The sequence below is a fragment of the Aotus nancymaae genome, unplaced genomic scaffold (assembly GCF_030222135.1).
Source record: "Aotus nancymaae isolate 86718 unplaced genomic scaffold, 86718_ANA_hifiasm-v0.15.2.pri h1tg000010l, whole genome shotgun sequence".
NCBI lineage: Eukaryota > Metazoa > Chordata > Mammalia > Primates > Aotidae > Aotus > Aotus nancymaae.
Window position 1 is genome coordinate 1,180,733 of NW_026988421.1, and position 14,597 is coordinate 1,195,329.

The following is a 14,597-nucleotide window of genomic DNA, read 5'->3' on the forward strand; positions in this document are numbered from 1 at the left end:
GTGAGTTACCTGAACCCCTTTTTAGAATTTCATTGAGGTAACTGTTGTGTTTCTGAATTGATTTGTCTATTTGTTCTAAGGTTCCTTCTTTTCTTTTTTCCTTGTTTAGGGAACTTCCTTTAGCCAGTCTTTAGAGATGGGTGTTCAAGAATCAAATTCTCTTAGTTGAAAATGTCTTTATTTTCTCTTTACTTTTGAAGAACATTTTTGCTGGATGTAGGGTTATGGGTTAACAGTCTCTTTTTTCCAGCACTTGAACTATTTTGTGTCAGTTCCTTCTGGCTTCTGTGGTTTCTGATGAGAAATCCACTGTCATTAAAATTGCCTTTTCCCTGTAGGTAAGGCATCTTTGCACTCTCACTGTTTTCATGATGCTTCCCCTTGTCTTTATTTTTCAGAGGTCTAATTGTGATGTGCGTTAGTGTGGATTTCTTTGAATTTATTTGGTTTGGGGTTTGTCTAACTTCTTGAATCTATAGACTTAAGTCTTTTGCCAAATTTGGGATTTTTTTCAGCCATGATTTCTCTGAGTACTTTTTCAACTCTGGCCTCGTTCTCCTCCTCTTGGGACTTCAATAACATGATTGCTGAATATTTTGTTATAATTTCACATGTTCCTGGGGCTTCATTCAGTTTTTAAAATCTATTTTCTTTCTGTTTTAGATCGGGTAATTTTGTTTTTTTGACTCTCACTCTGACACTTAGGCTAGAGTGCAGTGGTGCGATCTCAGCTCACTTCAACCTCTGCCTCCCTTGTTGAAGCAATTCTCCTGCCTCCGCCTTCTAAATAGCTGGGATTACAGGCACATGCTTCCACATCCAGCTGATTTTTGTATTTTTGGTAGAGACAGGGTTTCACCATGTTGGTCAGGTTGGTCTTGAACTTCTGACCTCATGATCTGCCCACCTCGGCCTCCCAAAGTGCTGGGATTACAGGCATGAGACACAGTGCCTGGCTAGATTCTGCAAATTTTATTGTTCTGTTTTCAAGTTCACTGATTCTTTCCTCTGGCTTCTCTATTCTGCTGTTGAGCCCATACATTGAGTTTTTGATTTCAGTTATAGTATTTTTTATCTCTAAAATTTACATTGGTTCTTCTTTGGATCTTCTATGTCTTTGCTGAACCTTCTATTTCTTTCCTGATACTTCCTATTTCTTCATTTGTTTCAGTTGCTTATCGAAGCATTGCTATGATGACTGCTTTCAAATCTTTGCCAGAAAGTTCAGACATCTCATCATCTCAGTGTTGGCATCTGTTGGCTGTCTTTTTTATTCCATTTGTGATATCCTGGGTCTTGGTATGACAAGTGATTTTTTTAAATTGAAACCTGGACATTTTATTATTATGTTATGAGACTCTGCATCTTATTCACACTTTCTGTTTGAGTTGGTATTCCCTGTTACTGTTCTGGCAGAGGAAGGGAAGGTATTGTCTGGTTACTGCCTGGTAGGGGTAGCAGTCCTGTCTCACCTCTCACCTCCATTGATGCCCAATAAGGAAAAGTCCTCTTCAGTGCTGGGTGGGTGTGGGAGGTCTGGCTGCTCACCAAGCCTCCACTGATATTGGCCTCACCCAGAGTGGTAGGAGAGTTTCCTAACTGCTCTCCACATGGCCTCAGCTGACACCATGGGGTGGAGCCTGGCCTCATTACTACTGGGTGGGGGTGAAAATTCTGACCCTCCGCTAAGCCTTCTCGGACACCACGCTGTAGGGGTTGGGGTGCTGCCTCACAGCCTCTCGAGGGTGAAAGTCTAATCTCCCCACTTCATTCTTGTTGGTATGGGTGGGGTGGGACCACAGTTTTTCAGTGGTGTTTGGCTGGAATAGAGCCATTATTATCTAAAAGTTTTGTATCTTACTAAACAGCTTCTCTTCCAGTCCTCTGGCCAAAGATAGCAGGGTTTTGTTTTGTTTTGTTTTGTTTTTAAATTTGTGCCCTTGGCGTTTCTGGGTTGCTGACTTCTTCATCTCGGTGTCTGGGATGTGAGAGGCAAAAAGAAAAGCCAGGAAAATCACTGCTATGTAGTCCATTGGGTTTCAAGTTCTCCAGCTTGTATTCCTTCTCCCTTCCACCTTTGACTGTCTTCTCGTGTGTTTCACACGTAGTGTCCAGCGTTTTTAACTGGCATTAGCAGTTAGAATAGGGAAAAGAGCATCTACTCCATGTTTCTGTAAGTGGAAGTCTCTTATTGTTACTTTCTTGACCTTGACCTTGTGATCCACCCAGCTTAGCCTCCCAAAATGCTGGGATGACAGGCGTGAGCCACCGCAGCTGGCCGCTTATTGTTACTTTCTAAGAATTGTGGGTACATACAACACACACCAAATTATTATTATTATTATTTTAAAGCATTTATCTACCAATGTCTTTTTAAAACGACTGCATGGGAGTACGCCAAAAAGTTAACCGTGCCTTGGCTTTTATCTCCGTTACCTTTTGTAATTCCCAAAGTGCTTATTATTAACAGGTACTATTTATAATTGAAATAAAACTGAATTTTCCACTTTTTAGAATGAGCTCCCGCCCTTTGTGCTGTGACCCCAGCAGGGCAGGCATAGCAGATTCCTTGGGAAGACTTTTCCTTACACAGGATGGACTGGGGCATCCATGACTTTACACTGAAGGTCCCATCCTTTGCACAGAGAGCTCATTAAAGTTTTCAAAGCAGAATTTTCTGGCCTAAGGGGCACCTCTTTCTTTAGGCTACTTAAGGCTGATCACCATGAGCATTTCATGAGTCGCTATAAAGAAATCTCCAAAATTTCAGTGGCTAGAAACAGAAGTTTACTGCTCACTCACATAACAGTCCACTGAGAGTTTGCTCAGTGGGCAGCATTCCTCCACGTAGTGGCCAAGGAGTCTCAGTTTATTCCACCTGGGGCTCTGATGTCCCCTGGGCTTTGGGCTTTTGAGACCTCAGCTTCCAGCCAAGGGAAAGAGAAGGAGTGGATAGAGAAGGTGTGCTCATCTCAGAGCTCAACCCAGAGGGGCCACATGGAACTTGTACTCACACTCCGTGGAGGGACCCTGCCACATCAGGATGCAAGGGAAGCATCTTTCCCACAAATGCAACTAAAGAAACCCCTGAAGCGGCTGCTGTAGCCATAATTAAATAATGAAATTTTAGTATTGAAAGAAACCACATGACTCATCAAGGGGTGAAGCCTTCCCTTATACAGACTAGAAAAGAGACCCGAAGGGAGAACAGCTTTTCTAAGCCCCTTGGTGAGCTGCTGAGGTGGGTGCATCCCACTGCCCTACTTCCTTTCCCCTGGGGACCACTCCTCACCAGCCAGTCCTGGACAGACACTGGCCTATCAGAGAACCCCATCCTCCTGAGGCCACCACACTTAGTTCCTGGCTGGTCGTGTGAGCCAATCCAGACCAAACTCTTATGGTAAGCAGGCAATGCTGGATTGAGTGTATATGAATGGGAGGCTGTCACGTGCTGGGAGTGGGAGGCAGTAAACACAAACAGGGCACACAGGGCTGTCCAGAGCTGCTCTCCATCCAGCAGGAGGGATGGATGAAGAAGGAGTTACCATGAGTGCCTTCTTCCTGACCACTGCCCTTGATCACCTCTAGAGATCAAGCCACACCTGGCATGACTGGCCCCTCTGAAGGCCAGACTGGCTCTGAGGGTGCTACAAGGGGTTTGCATGCTTCAGAGGAGTGTGGTTGGGGGATTTTTCAGAAGAGCTCAGGACTCAGGAGAACATGCCTCTCCTTCTCAGGGCTCCAGCACCAAAGGGTCTGGAGGCCCATGCAGCCTTCTCAGGCTCCTCCGCCAGCTACTGGCTCAGGACTCAACCTCCCCTATCCATGCCCCTTGTCATGGACTTTAGCTTGGCCACCTGCCTTCTTGGGTCAATGGGATGCGAGTGGAGTCTTGGGTATATTGCATGGTTGGTCTTATCCCCTGGACTTCTGCCATTGCAATGAGAGCCACCTACCCTGGGGAGCCAGCTAGTCTCAGAAGATGTGAGACATGGAGCAGATCTCCACAGAGCCACGCCGTCTGGACCCAACCAGCCAACCAAGATCAGCAGAGCTGCCCCTGCCAACCTGCACGGACATGGATGAGGGAGCATGGCTCTTGTTTAAGCCAGTGCATTTGAGGAAGGTCTGTTCACAGCATTACCATGATGACAACTGACTAGAGTAAGTGATGCCCATCCACTGGCAGGCATCAAAGGTGAATGCATTCATTGTCTGTTTCTGCTGTAACAAATTACCACTCACTGCACAGCTTGAAGCAACACCCACATGCTCCCACAGTTCTGTAGATCAGAAGTGCAGCAAATGTGGCTGGTCCTCTATTCAGGGTCCAGCAAGGCTGAAATCAAGCTGTCAGCTTGGACTGTGTCTCGCCTGGAGCTTGGGGTCCTTATGCAAGCTCATTCAAATTGCCAGCCAAATTCAGACACTCATGGTTGTAGGACTGAGGTCCTGTTTCCTTGTCCACTGCCAGCTGGGGCTGATTTTGGCTCCTAGAGGGTCCCTGAAGTCAGTCTCATGCTCTCTCTGTGGCTGGCTCCGGCCGCGGCAGTCTGAGCTGCTGTCACACTCGGATCTCTCTGACTTCCTTTTCTCATACACCTTGCTGACTCTTCTGTTCCCTTGCTGCTTTTAAGGGCTCATGAGAGTACACTGGGCCCACCCAGATAACCCAGGATAATCTCCCTATTTTAAAGTCAGTTGATTATTAACTTTAATTTTAGCTACAAAGTCCCTTCCCAGCAGAACCTCAATTAGATTATGATTGAATAAGAGGGGACGGGGATCTTGGGGGCTCTACAGATTCCTCAGGTTCCTGTCCCACATTGGGCCATCCCCCCAGCTTTGCTGTGCTTTTTGCTTCCAAGGGTCAGCTCTGCACAGGTGGAACCACTTCCACAGGCAGCTAGCACAGGAAGTGCCTGGGATGTTGTGTCTCCCCCGGCAGGCCTTCAGTCAGTGATTACGAGGCCAGGGAATCCAGTCAAAATGGAAAGGGGCTTCCCTTGACTAAGGACCAAGGCTAGAGTTTCCAGAAGCCAAGGGTAGAGAGCCCAGCACTCACATGGGAGCAGGAAGCTGGTCACGGGGCTGGCAGGACCTGCCTGGACTAGCGTGGAATGCGTGAGATAAGGGGGGAAAGAGGAGTTTGGGGCTGAATGCTGGACACGAGGAATTTGCATTTTCACCTATGGCTTTGGATCCTGTAAATATACAAATATGGTTTCTAAGAAAACGAATGATGAGGAAAGAATGGTGGAAGCAAGATGGCAAAATGTTGAGAGTAATGGAAGGTGGAGGAGGCTACATGGAGACTTGTGATCCATCAACTTTTGTGTGTTTGAAATTTTCCATAACATAAAGTTTTCAGAACCGAATTGCACGTGTATTGGTTGCACACATCTTTACGGAGCCCCCACATTGTTCCTGGCTCTGTGTAAAGCAGATGAAGAGAGTGGTGGGTGGATCCTGACCTCCGGGCATTCCACTCCCGCAGGGAAGATCCTTGGTGGACACATTTAACACCAGAGCCAGAGGCACCATGCTGCCTGCAAGTGGAACAGACAATAACTGTTTCAGCATTTGTCCTCTGAAAGTACTAATTTCTGACTTCTGGGACAGTGACTGCATTTCACCCCTGCCAAGTTTCTGTGCAGGGGTCCTCCGGGCCTCTGCCCGCTCAGGCTGGTGTGCACTGTTGCTGGCCTCTGAGTTGCCACCTAGGCTCTTACTGAACATGCGAGCTGGTTAGTGGTGGGTGCAAGACACGTTGCTTTCTATGAAAAAAGAGATTTAAAAAATTGAAACAGATTTGAATATTGATGCTTGTGAATGTACATTTCTAGGTACAGTGGCCACATAGGTGGACAGCGACGGATGAAATGAACATTGATTTTTATGTGCCTGAGAGAATTGAGCTTAACCTGTAGGATCTTTCTAAGCCTCTCCCAATGCAAATATCAGCAAAGCTGCTTCCTCTTCCTCTAACCTGTCTCTTTTGTAAGGAGGATTTGTTTTCAAGCTAAACGGTAAGCTCCATGAGGGCAGGCCCTTACTTAAGACTTGGGGTCCATGGGCCTGACTCAGCCTAAGTGAATGTCTGAGGGAGAAAGGAAGGTGGGGAGGGGGTGTCTCCACTGCATGGGAGGAACAAGTGAGGAGCAGAGAAAGCCATGATTTCTCATTCTATTCACAGCCACCTCTGTGCTGTTCCTTAGCTGTGAAGATGAGGCTATGCGTCTCCTGTCAACAGGCCAAGGGGCTTCCCAGTGATTCACTCATGTGATCAATGCCATTCCTCTCCAGGGCCCTATCAGGAGTCATTGTCTACATGGCCAGTGGTTCTCCATTCATTCCTCATTCCCGCAAAAACTACGTCTCGAGGACCCACTTAGAGTAAGGCATGGGCCCCATTCTCTAGGAGCACTCTGGAAGGGAATTGGGTGGGCAGAGCGGTGTGCCCAGGGGTCTGTTTAGAGGCAAGAGATCCTGAGACTGAAGTCTTGGACGGAGGGGGGCAAAGAGAGGAGCAGGAGGGACAGAGCAGTGGGGCGGTGTGGGTGGGCTGGTGAGGGAATGAAGTCACTGAGTCATTCTTAGAGAGACTGAACCATTTTCTTGCTTCATCCACGTCATTTTACATCCACTGGTCAGACAGACTGAGCAAAGGCCACTTGCAAGTCTTTGTGTGTGGCACTGAGTGGTACCCCTCCCCGAGCCCCTGCCTTTGCCTCTGAAGCCACACATGGCAGAACGACATGAGCAGAGCTTTCCAGTCCAACAGTGGGGTTGGAGTCCCAGCGTCCCCGCAGTGTGACAAAAGCATGTCCCTTAACTTTTCTGAGCTTGTGCCTGGCACATAACATTCAATACATGTTAGCTGCTATTAAAAACATGGGTAATTTTATATCTTAAAATATTGCATATTGCTTAAACGGTTTCATGCTGGCTCACATTAAAAATGATTCCCAAGTGAAGATAACAAAGGGGAAATATTCGTTATTTAGTTCTTTTCTTACATTAAGCTATCATAATAAAGTACATTTCTGGGTTGCATTCTCTAGAGTGCCTTTTGCTAAATAAATGGCCAAAAATAACTTTCCTTTCCAGTAAGATTTCATGATTCAGCACATTCAACTTTCACTATAAAAGGCTGAAGTAAAGAGTACAAAACAAGTCTAGGAGCAAGAGACAGGCGAGCAAAAGCAACGGACTCATGAGGGCGAGGCTCACATTCCCGCCAGAGCGCTGCTTCAGACCAACCCCGGCAATAGGAGAGTCGTCTTTATTCAGGCATCTACTTCACAGTTAGGTTTGAAAGAAGCAGATGGATAAGAATTAGTAGGATCTTCCAGGAGTCCCAGGTTCTCCCAGAAGAGGCAGATTAGAAAAAGCGCAGCAGCCCCGGGTAGGGGCCAGGGCCTGGACTGATCAGCCACTCCCAACCCCAGGACGGCCATCAGGTCGGGGATGCAGGTCACACGCCCGCCTGACCCGGCGTCCAGAGCAGCAGCTCCAGATACTTAGGAGGAAGGTCCCACCTCTGGTCATTTTCTGGGTGACATCAAAAGTTGGAGTGGAGTGGTCAGGCTCGCCTGGCCTCCGAAGGGTGGCCGAAGCCCGGTTCTCTGAGATTGCTCTAAACGCAAAGCTCGTCCAGCAGCGGTCCAGCCGTTTTTTTCCCCCATAGCTTGGCTTTATTGGAGAACCTCAGGCCCTCTCTGTCTTGTGGGCGATCTCTGGCCTCTTCCCATTTCATTTTAGCCGTCACGGGGCCCAGTAGAGTACTTTTCATTAAATTATCCGCATCTATGAAGACGTCCTCTCACTCACTTTACCAAAAAGGGCTGGGGTCGGGGGGACCCGAGCCATCTCCTACCCGGGGGAGTGTGCGCTCGTCCACACAGACGGTTTCGAGCCGCCCAGGGCCTGGGACCCGCTTCCAGACGCCCTGCGAATAGGTGCCCACAGCAGCGATGCCCCACTCCAGGCCTGGCACACTCTTTTGGCCAAGGCGGTGCACGAATGCCCTCAGGCCCCCGAGGAAAGAGAGGGGCTCGGGTCCTTGCAAAAGGACCTCTCCGCGGAGGAGCCCCGCGCGTGGCCCAGGAAGCCTATCCTCCAGGTGACCAGCGCCGGGTGCAGCTGCCGGCCCGGGTCACGACGGCGGGCGGGCCGCGGGGCCGCCTACGGGCACCTCCACGCGTCCCCGCTCGGCCCTCGCCCGCCGCGCCGCCGCCGCCCGCGGTGGAAGGCAGCGCGGCGCGTGCGCACTGGCGCGCTCGCGGCCGGGCCCGTGGGCTCTCCCGGGAGGGCGGGAGGTGGGAACGTGGGAAGGCGCGGGGCCGCACACCTCCCGGCCCGCCGCCCGCGCCGCCCACACCTCGCGGCCAGGGCGCCCGCGATGTCCGTCGAGTGAGCGGCACAGGTAGGCGCGCTCGCGATCCCATCCGGGGCTCCCCGCCCCAGCCCGCGGCCCCTAGGCGGCCGCGGCGCCGGCAAAGTTGAACTTCGCGCGTCGCCGGCCGGACGCTGAACGCTGGGGGCCGGCCGGGTTGCCTGGGCCCCGGAGCCGGGTGCGCTCCTCTCGCCGCCTGCGGGAGCGCGGGCGGGGCTGCGGCGGAGGCGCGGGGTGGGATTGGGGATGCGGGAGCCCGTGACCGTGGGCTGTACCCAGGCCCGGCTTCGCAGTGAACTTTTGCGCCGCGTCCTGGCAGCGTCTTGGCTCCCGGTGAGCTCTGACTGCGCGGCCTCCGGTGGCCTCTCCTCGCGGCCTTCCCGGCAGGGCTGCGGGGAGGCGATCGCGTGCCAGGGATTCTCCCCGCAGGGGAGGCGCGTACGGGCGCGGACGGAGATCCGGGGTGCCGAGGATTTAGCTGAAGGGCCCCGGGGTTTTCACTCTCCGTCCTCCCCCAGTACAAACGCCAGACCCTTAGAGGGAGGGAAGGGGAAAGTCGAAGCGCCTAGGTGCCGGGAAGAGAACGCAGGAAGCAATTAAAACTCCTCCTTTCGGATTAACAACCAAAAATTGATCGATGTGTCAGGAATACCATTGATTTATGAAAGGTGCTTATTTCTCTGGTATGGAGAATTTTATGTTCTCCAGGTGAAACCGAGTTCACCCAGCTCCAGCGTAGATTGATGTTTTAATAAAAATAAATAAAGGAGAAAAGCTCGCCTGGTCTTTGGGGACATCAAGTCTCAAGTCGCAGAGTTAGACTAACAAATCAAATTGCATTATCTTTACATTTCATATCTTTTAATCTTATGCCTAAAAATCGCAGGCAGGAGAGCGCCTTCATTTCCAAAGTTTTAATATAGTGCTTAAAAGTCCGCGTAACTAGCAATCAATGTTTCATAAGCAAAATGGCACGGGAGCGTCGGGTAATTGTGATAAGTGGCAGGCGGCGCGGGGCGAGCGCGGCGGCGGCGGCGGCGGCAGGAGGAGGAGCGGCTCTGGACGCGGAGAGGGAGGAGGCGGCGGCCGCCGGGAGCCGCGCGGCGCCCGTAGATGGCGCCCTGGCCCCACGCTAGGCCTGGGATCCGCGGCTCCGTTGGGCGGCGCGCGGGCGGGGGAGCCGGCGGGGGCGCGGGGTTCGGGGATCCACATTTGCGGCGGACTTGGACCTGAGCGGCACAGCTAAGCAGAAAAAAAAAATAATAATAAGCGTATTGTTGCCATTTAAAATTTAAGGCCTGGGCAGTCGTTTGGGGCGAATGGGGGTCCGTCAGTCCAAGGCGTCACTGGGAGCGGAGGGATTTCTGCCCCCTGGAGACCCCCAAGCGGCTGCAGCCCGGCCAGGGTGGCTCTAGGGCAGCCCCAGTCCCGGCCTCCCGGTGCGTGGCCCAGGCGGGGCCCTGGCGTGCAGATGCGCGTGTGTGCGGGCGAGGGTCTGCGGCGCGGCAGCAAGGATACCGAGTTCAAAGCCGCCGGTGGATCGCCCCCGAGGGCGGCCCGGATGGCCGGAGGACACCCCCACCCGCCCCCGCTCCCGCGCCGCTGCACCCCCGGAGCCTGCGCCAGCCCCGCTGCCGCGGCTGCTGGCGCCCTCCGCTTTGCAATGTAAATTTCAGCGGGACAAATTGCTTATTAATAGTCTAGAAGAGAAGCCAGTTTCTTTCTTTCTTCTTTTCTTTATCTGTTTTTATTTCTACATGGCCCCTAGCTATGCCCTGGGCAGCCTCGCCGCCCAGCAGTTTTCTCTTCATTTCAATGTCCTAAAGAAAATGCAAATTTCCACAGTGTGGCCTTTTTAAAAAGTTAAATTAGCAACAGCTTTAAGTGACTCCATTAGTATGGAAAACATACACATGTGTAATGTGGAAACAGCTTCTTTTTAACGGGACTCATTCTGGTCTGTAAATGTAGCAAACCCTTAGAGTTGGTAAAGAATCTCTTCGCGGCCGAATTTGTGGCCAGAGGTGCACCCTTCCCGCTCCAGCCCCGGCATGCGCCCGCGTTCCTGGGGGAAGAGGAGGGGTGCGTCCCGCAGCTGCGCGCCGCCCGACCCAGTCTGCCCGCTTGGACCCTTAGAAGCCGCGCCAATGTGCACAGAGGGGTTTGTGAGGGCTGGAAGGGAGGAGGGCTTGACACATTTCTGTCCAAGGGCAGTATGCTCTTCCTTCCCTCCCGGCCTCTTCGTAGCAGTCCGGGGAGCTGAGTTAATTACCCGGGCTGACTCCCCGGCCCGGCCGCCGGCACCCACCGCCCCACTTTTGCGAACCAGAACCAGCGTATACACCCCGTTGAGGTGCTGTGAAGGAGTGAGATCGGGTAGCCGAGGAGGAGGACATCAGAGCATCGGTGGTCTTGGCCACCCTTCCCTTCCGTGCCCACCGTGGCTCTCCGCCACCCCAACTTCCTTTACTCACGTTGGCAAACCTCGGTTGCAAACTAGAATTTTACTGGCAAACTTTTGTGCGCAGTTAGCTTCCAGAGAGGGTATTTAATTCTGTCATGAGGTCTGGCCGCCCCCTCCTTTCCCTTCAAGCCAGTGGCATGGCACTCCACACCCGTCCATGAAAGAGTTAAGATTTATGGTATGCTGGAGAGGTCTTGTTAGGATGTAATCTGCATTTTTTAACTACTGCGTAATAAAAAGTGAGAAGTTTTGAGACACCTTTCTTGATTATACCTTTGGCGATACTTCAGGTTTTACATTTAATTTGCATTTTGTTCTTGGTGAATATTGAAGTCTTGAGTGGAGGATTGAATTTTATTAGGACATCTGGACTGACAATATCAAATCAGACACCAGTGTCCCAAAGCATGCTAAAATTTCAGAGTTAATTAGAACGCAGTGTGTTTAATTAAAGCCAATTATAATATTTGAAATTATCTGATCGATCCGTGTTTGTACAGTTTGGGTCTGTTTAGGTGTTGATTGGTGCACTTTGCGCGCCGTTCGATCTCGGAACTTCTCTGGGGAAAGTTTGCTTTGTAAACTGGCGGGGCGGGCCGGCGCGGAATCCGCATCTCCCGCGCCCGCTCGGGCGCATCCAGCCGGACTGCTTTCCCGGCGCCGCCGAACGCAGCACGAGAAATCCCAGCTCGTTGCTAAACCGTTGCGCCCTTTCAGGTCTGAGGGACCCCGCCACGCACCAGCTGTCTTTACCAGCTCGATTGCTCCTCGGAGCATCTTTGCAGAGAGGCAACCTTTAGGGTTGCTGGTGCGTTGGGAGAAGCCCCAGCTCGCGAGTGTTTGATTTGGGGTTTTCGCTCAGGTAGAAGAGCCCCCAGGGCTGACATGTGGGGTCGGTCAAAGTGACCGAAGGAATCCAAGAAAAGTTAAGACAAGGAGACAATAATTAACTGTTCCTTTTCTAATTTCGCACGCTGCGGGAGCCGAGGCACACCCCGGCGTTTTCGCCCCGCTTGGAGCGCCCATAGTTTTCCAGGGAGAGAGTTGAGAGAGTTCCAGATCATGTCCATCGCCCCCTGCGGGGCCTGGCACTTAGAGCGCAGGCTTCTCTCCAGCACGGGCGTTCGCGCGGCGCTTGGTACCTAGGCCTTCTGCCCCGTGCCGGACTTGGTCCGACTCTTGCGCGCGCAGGAGGGCGGCAATTAGGACTAGGCGGCGTGTGGCAGTTTCCGCGTGCCCCTGGGGTCACGGCGTCAGCTAGGACTAGGTGCTCCGGTCGCGGAGCCGGGGCCTGGCTGCTGGGGCCGGCGGAACTCGGGGTGGACACCTGCCCCGGGGTGGGTGGGAGTCCAGGCTGCTCGGCTCCCGGCTCCCGCTGCGCAGCGGCACTCCACTCTCCCCACCCCAGGAGGCGCTGTTTGTCAAACTTGGCCGTCTTGGCAGGAGGTGCCTGCACGTTCTCACTTGGAAATTGAGCCTCCTCCGGTACTCGGGGGTCGGGCTTCAGGAATCTTAGCCGTACAGAGTAAATATCTGGGGGGAGGAGGCAGTGCAGAGAAAAGGGGTCTGGGACCCTGCAGATTTGCTTTTTATCCGTGAACCCAACAGGGCATCCTTCCAGCGCAGGACAGAGGCGCCCTTTGGTTCACTCCATGTGCCAGGGCGAGTTGCCCAGTAACTTGCCTCCGAGGGCAGGCGGGGCGCACGGCCTGGTTTGGGCTCAGTCGCCAGATGCCTTCTAAGGCCCCCGTGGCTGGCATCTCCGCGCCGAGAAGGCGAAGGCGCCCTCTCTGGGCCTGAGAAACCCACCCAAACCTGGCTGGGCTCCGTCTGTGAGCGACTCAGGTGGGGATGACCCTTACTTCTCGGTTTTCCCCGGCCCACAGGCGAGCGTGACCCGTGGCGCAAGACGGAACCTGGAGCGCACTCAGAGGCAGCGTCACCACCCGTGGTGGGCAGGCTTTGCCAGTGCGTGCCGTTTCCACCCTATCCCGCAGTTTCCAGGATTCTCTAGGTGCGTCTCTCCCGGCCCCTCTGGCCTCCTCACCGGGCCCAGGGTCAGTCTGGCTCTCTCGTTTCCTGTTCTTTCCCTTGCCCCTGCCTGTGCTTGGCGCCCCATTCTGATTCCAGGTTTGAGCAGAGCTAGAGGCCCGGAGGCCCGCACGGTCTGAGCGTGACCCCCGGGCGCGGAGGACGTGGGGCGGGCACACGAACTGCCGGCCTTTGGTGCATCGGTTCTCACCCTTTCCCAGAGGCTCCAACTGGCATGGCCAGGCCACGGGCCTGTGGCCATGGGCCCTCCGAGGGTGCTGCGTCCGGTCAAGCCCGCGCACCCCCTGATACTCCAGGGGACTTGGCTTCCAGGAACTCTCCGCCCCGGCTTCTTAACGCCGGAAATGCAGTTTATTACGCTTTGGAAGGATGTTAGGGAGGTAGGCGGGTGCCCTGGGCTAAGCCTCGATCAAGCAGAGGGCATTCACCCAGTGCCCTGGACCGCAGGCCTTGAGCCCTGGGACTCCAACTTGGCCGAAGTTTCTGAGTGGGGGTGGCTTGGAGGCCGGTACCAGCTCAGGTCCCCGTCTCTGGGCCTTGCACCAGGCACCAGTGGAGGATCTGAGACTGAGGAAGGGTGAGGAGGAAGTTTCCTCCCTGCGCGCGCTGCACAGCCTCCTCCGCGGGTGGGTAGTGGGTACCGGCGGAGGACACTGGCACGCGCGGTGGCCCGGGCACTGGGTGGCTGGGCAAGGAGACCAGGTTGAGACCGGGCGCGGCTCCTGGGAGGTTAGAGCCCGGCTAGACTTCAGCCAGGGTTTTTGGTGACGCCACGCATCAGTGGCCCAAGCGCTGCCAAGGACTTGCGCCCTGCGCCCCTCACGCGGCTCCCAGAGCCGGGCGCCAGGGGCGGCGGGCGCTGTCTCTTTAAGGTCACTGCCTGCTCCGGCACGACGTGGGGAGGACAGCTGGGCACTGGCCATCTGACTGACTCCGGCTTGACATCTGGGAGCCCACTGGTGTGTGGCACGCGAAGCGCTTGATGCCGCTATTTAAATGCAAATGTGAGGGGGCTCATTGAAGCCTCTCCCCGTAAATCCGCACAAAAGGAATACTTCCCACCCTCCAAGGAGGAGGCGGCGGCGGCAGCTCGAGGGCCACCCGTGCAAATCGCGTTGGGCGCGGGGCCCTGAGCGGTCGCTGCGGCCGTCGCGGCCAGCGGGGTCCCCGGTAAAGGTCAGGCTCCGCCCAGTCAGGCCCCTGGACGCCGGTCCGCCCCTGGGAGTGCTCTGTGCATCGAGGTTAGACCTCTGGCCGCTGCGGGCCTGCAAAACTTCCCAAGTAGCAGCCTGTTCCTCCTCCTCTCCCTTCTCCTGGGCACCCAGCGCCCCGTTTTCCCCAGAAAGGGCGAGGAGTGGGGGCAGGACTCCCTCGGGAGGCGACCGGACGCCGGGACGCACTCCCAGCGTTACTTAGGACACTCGGGATTTGACCTGTTCTCTTCCCCATCCCTGGACTGGCTGCGGTGTCCCTCACTCCCCTCTGCTGCTGCTCCAGCCCCATCTAGTCGAAAATCTGAGGGTGGGATAGGGTGGGGGCCCAGGGGATACTCTCCCAGGTCGCTCCGCAGCAGGCCAGGGTGGAGACCCTGACCGGTCGGCGAGTCCTGGTGCCCACAGCTCCGAGCCAGCAGTGGAGTGACAAAAAAGATAAAGTTGGTGAATGATAAAGACCGTATTTTCC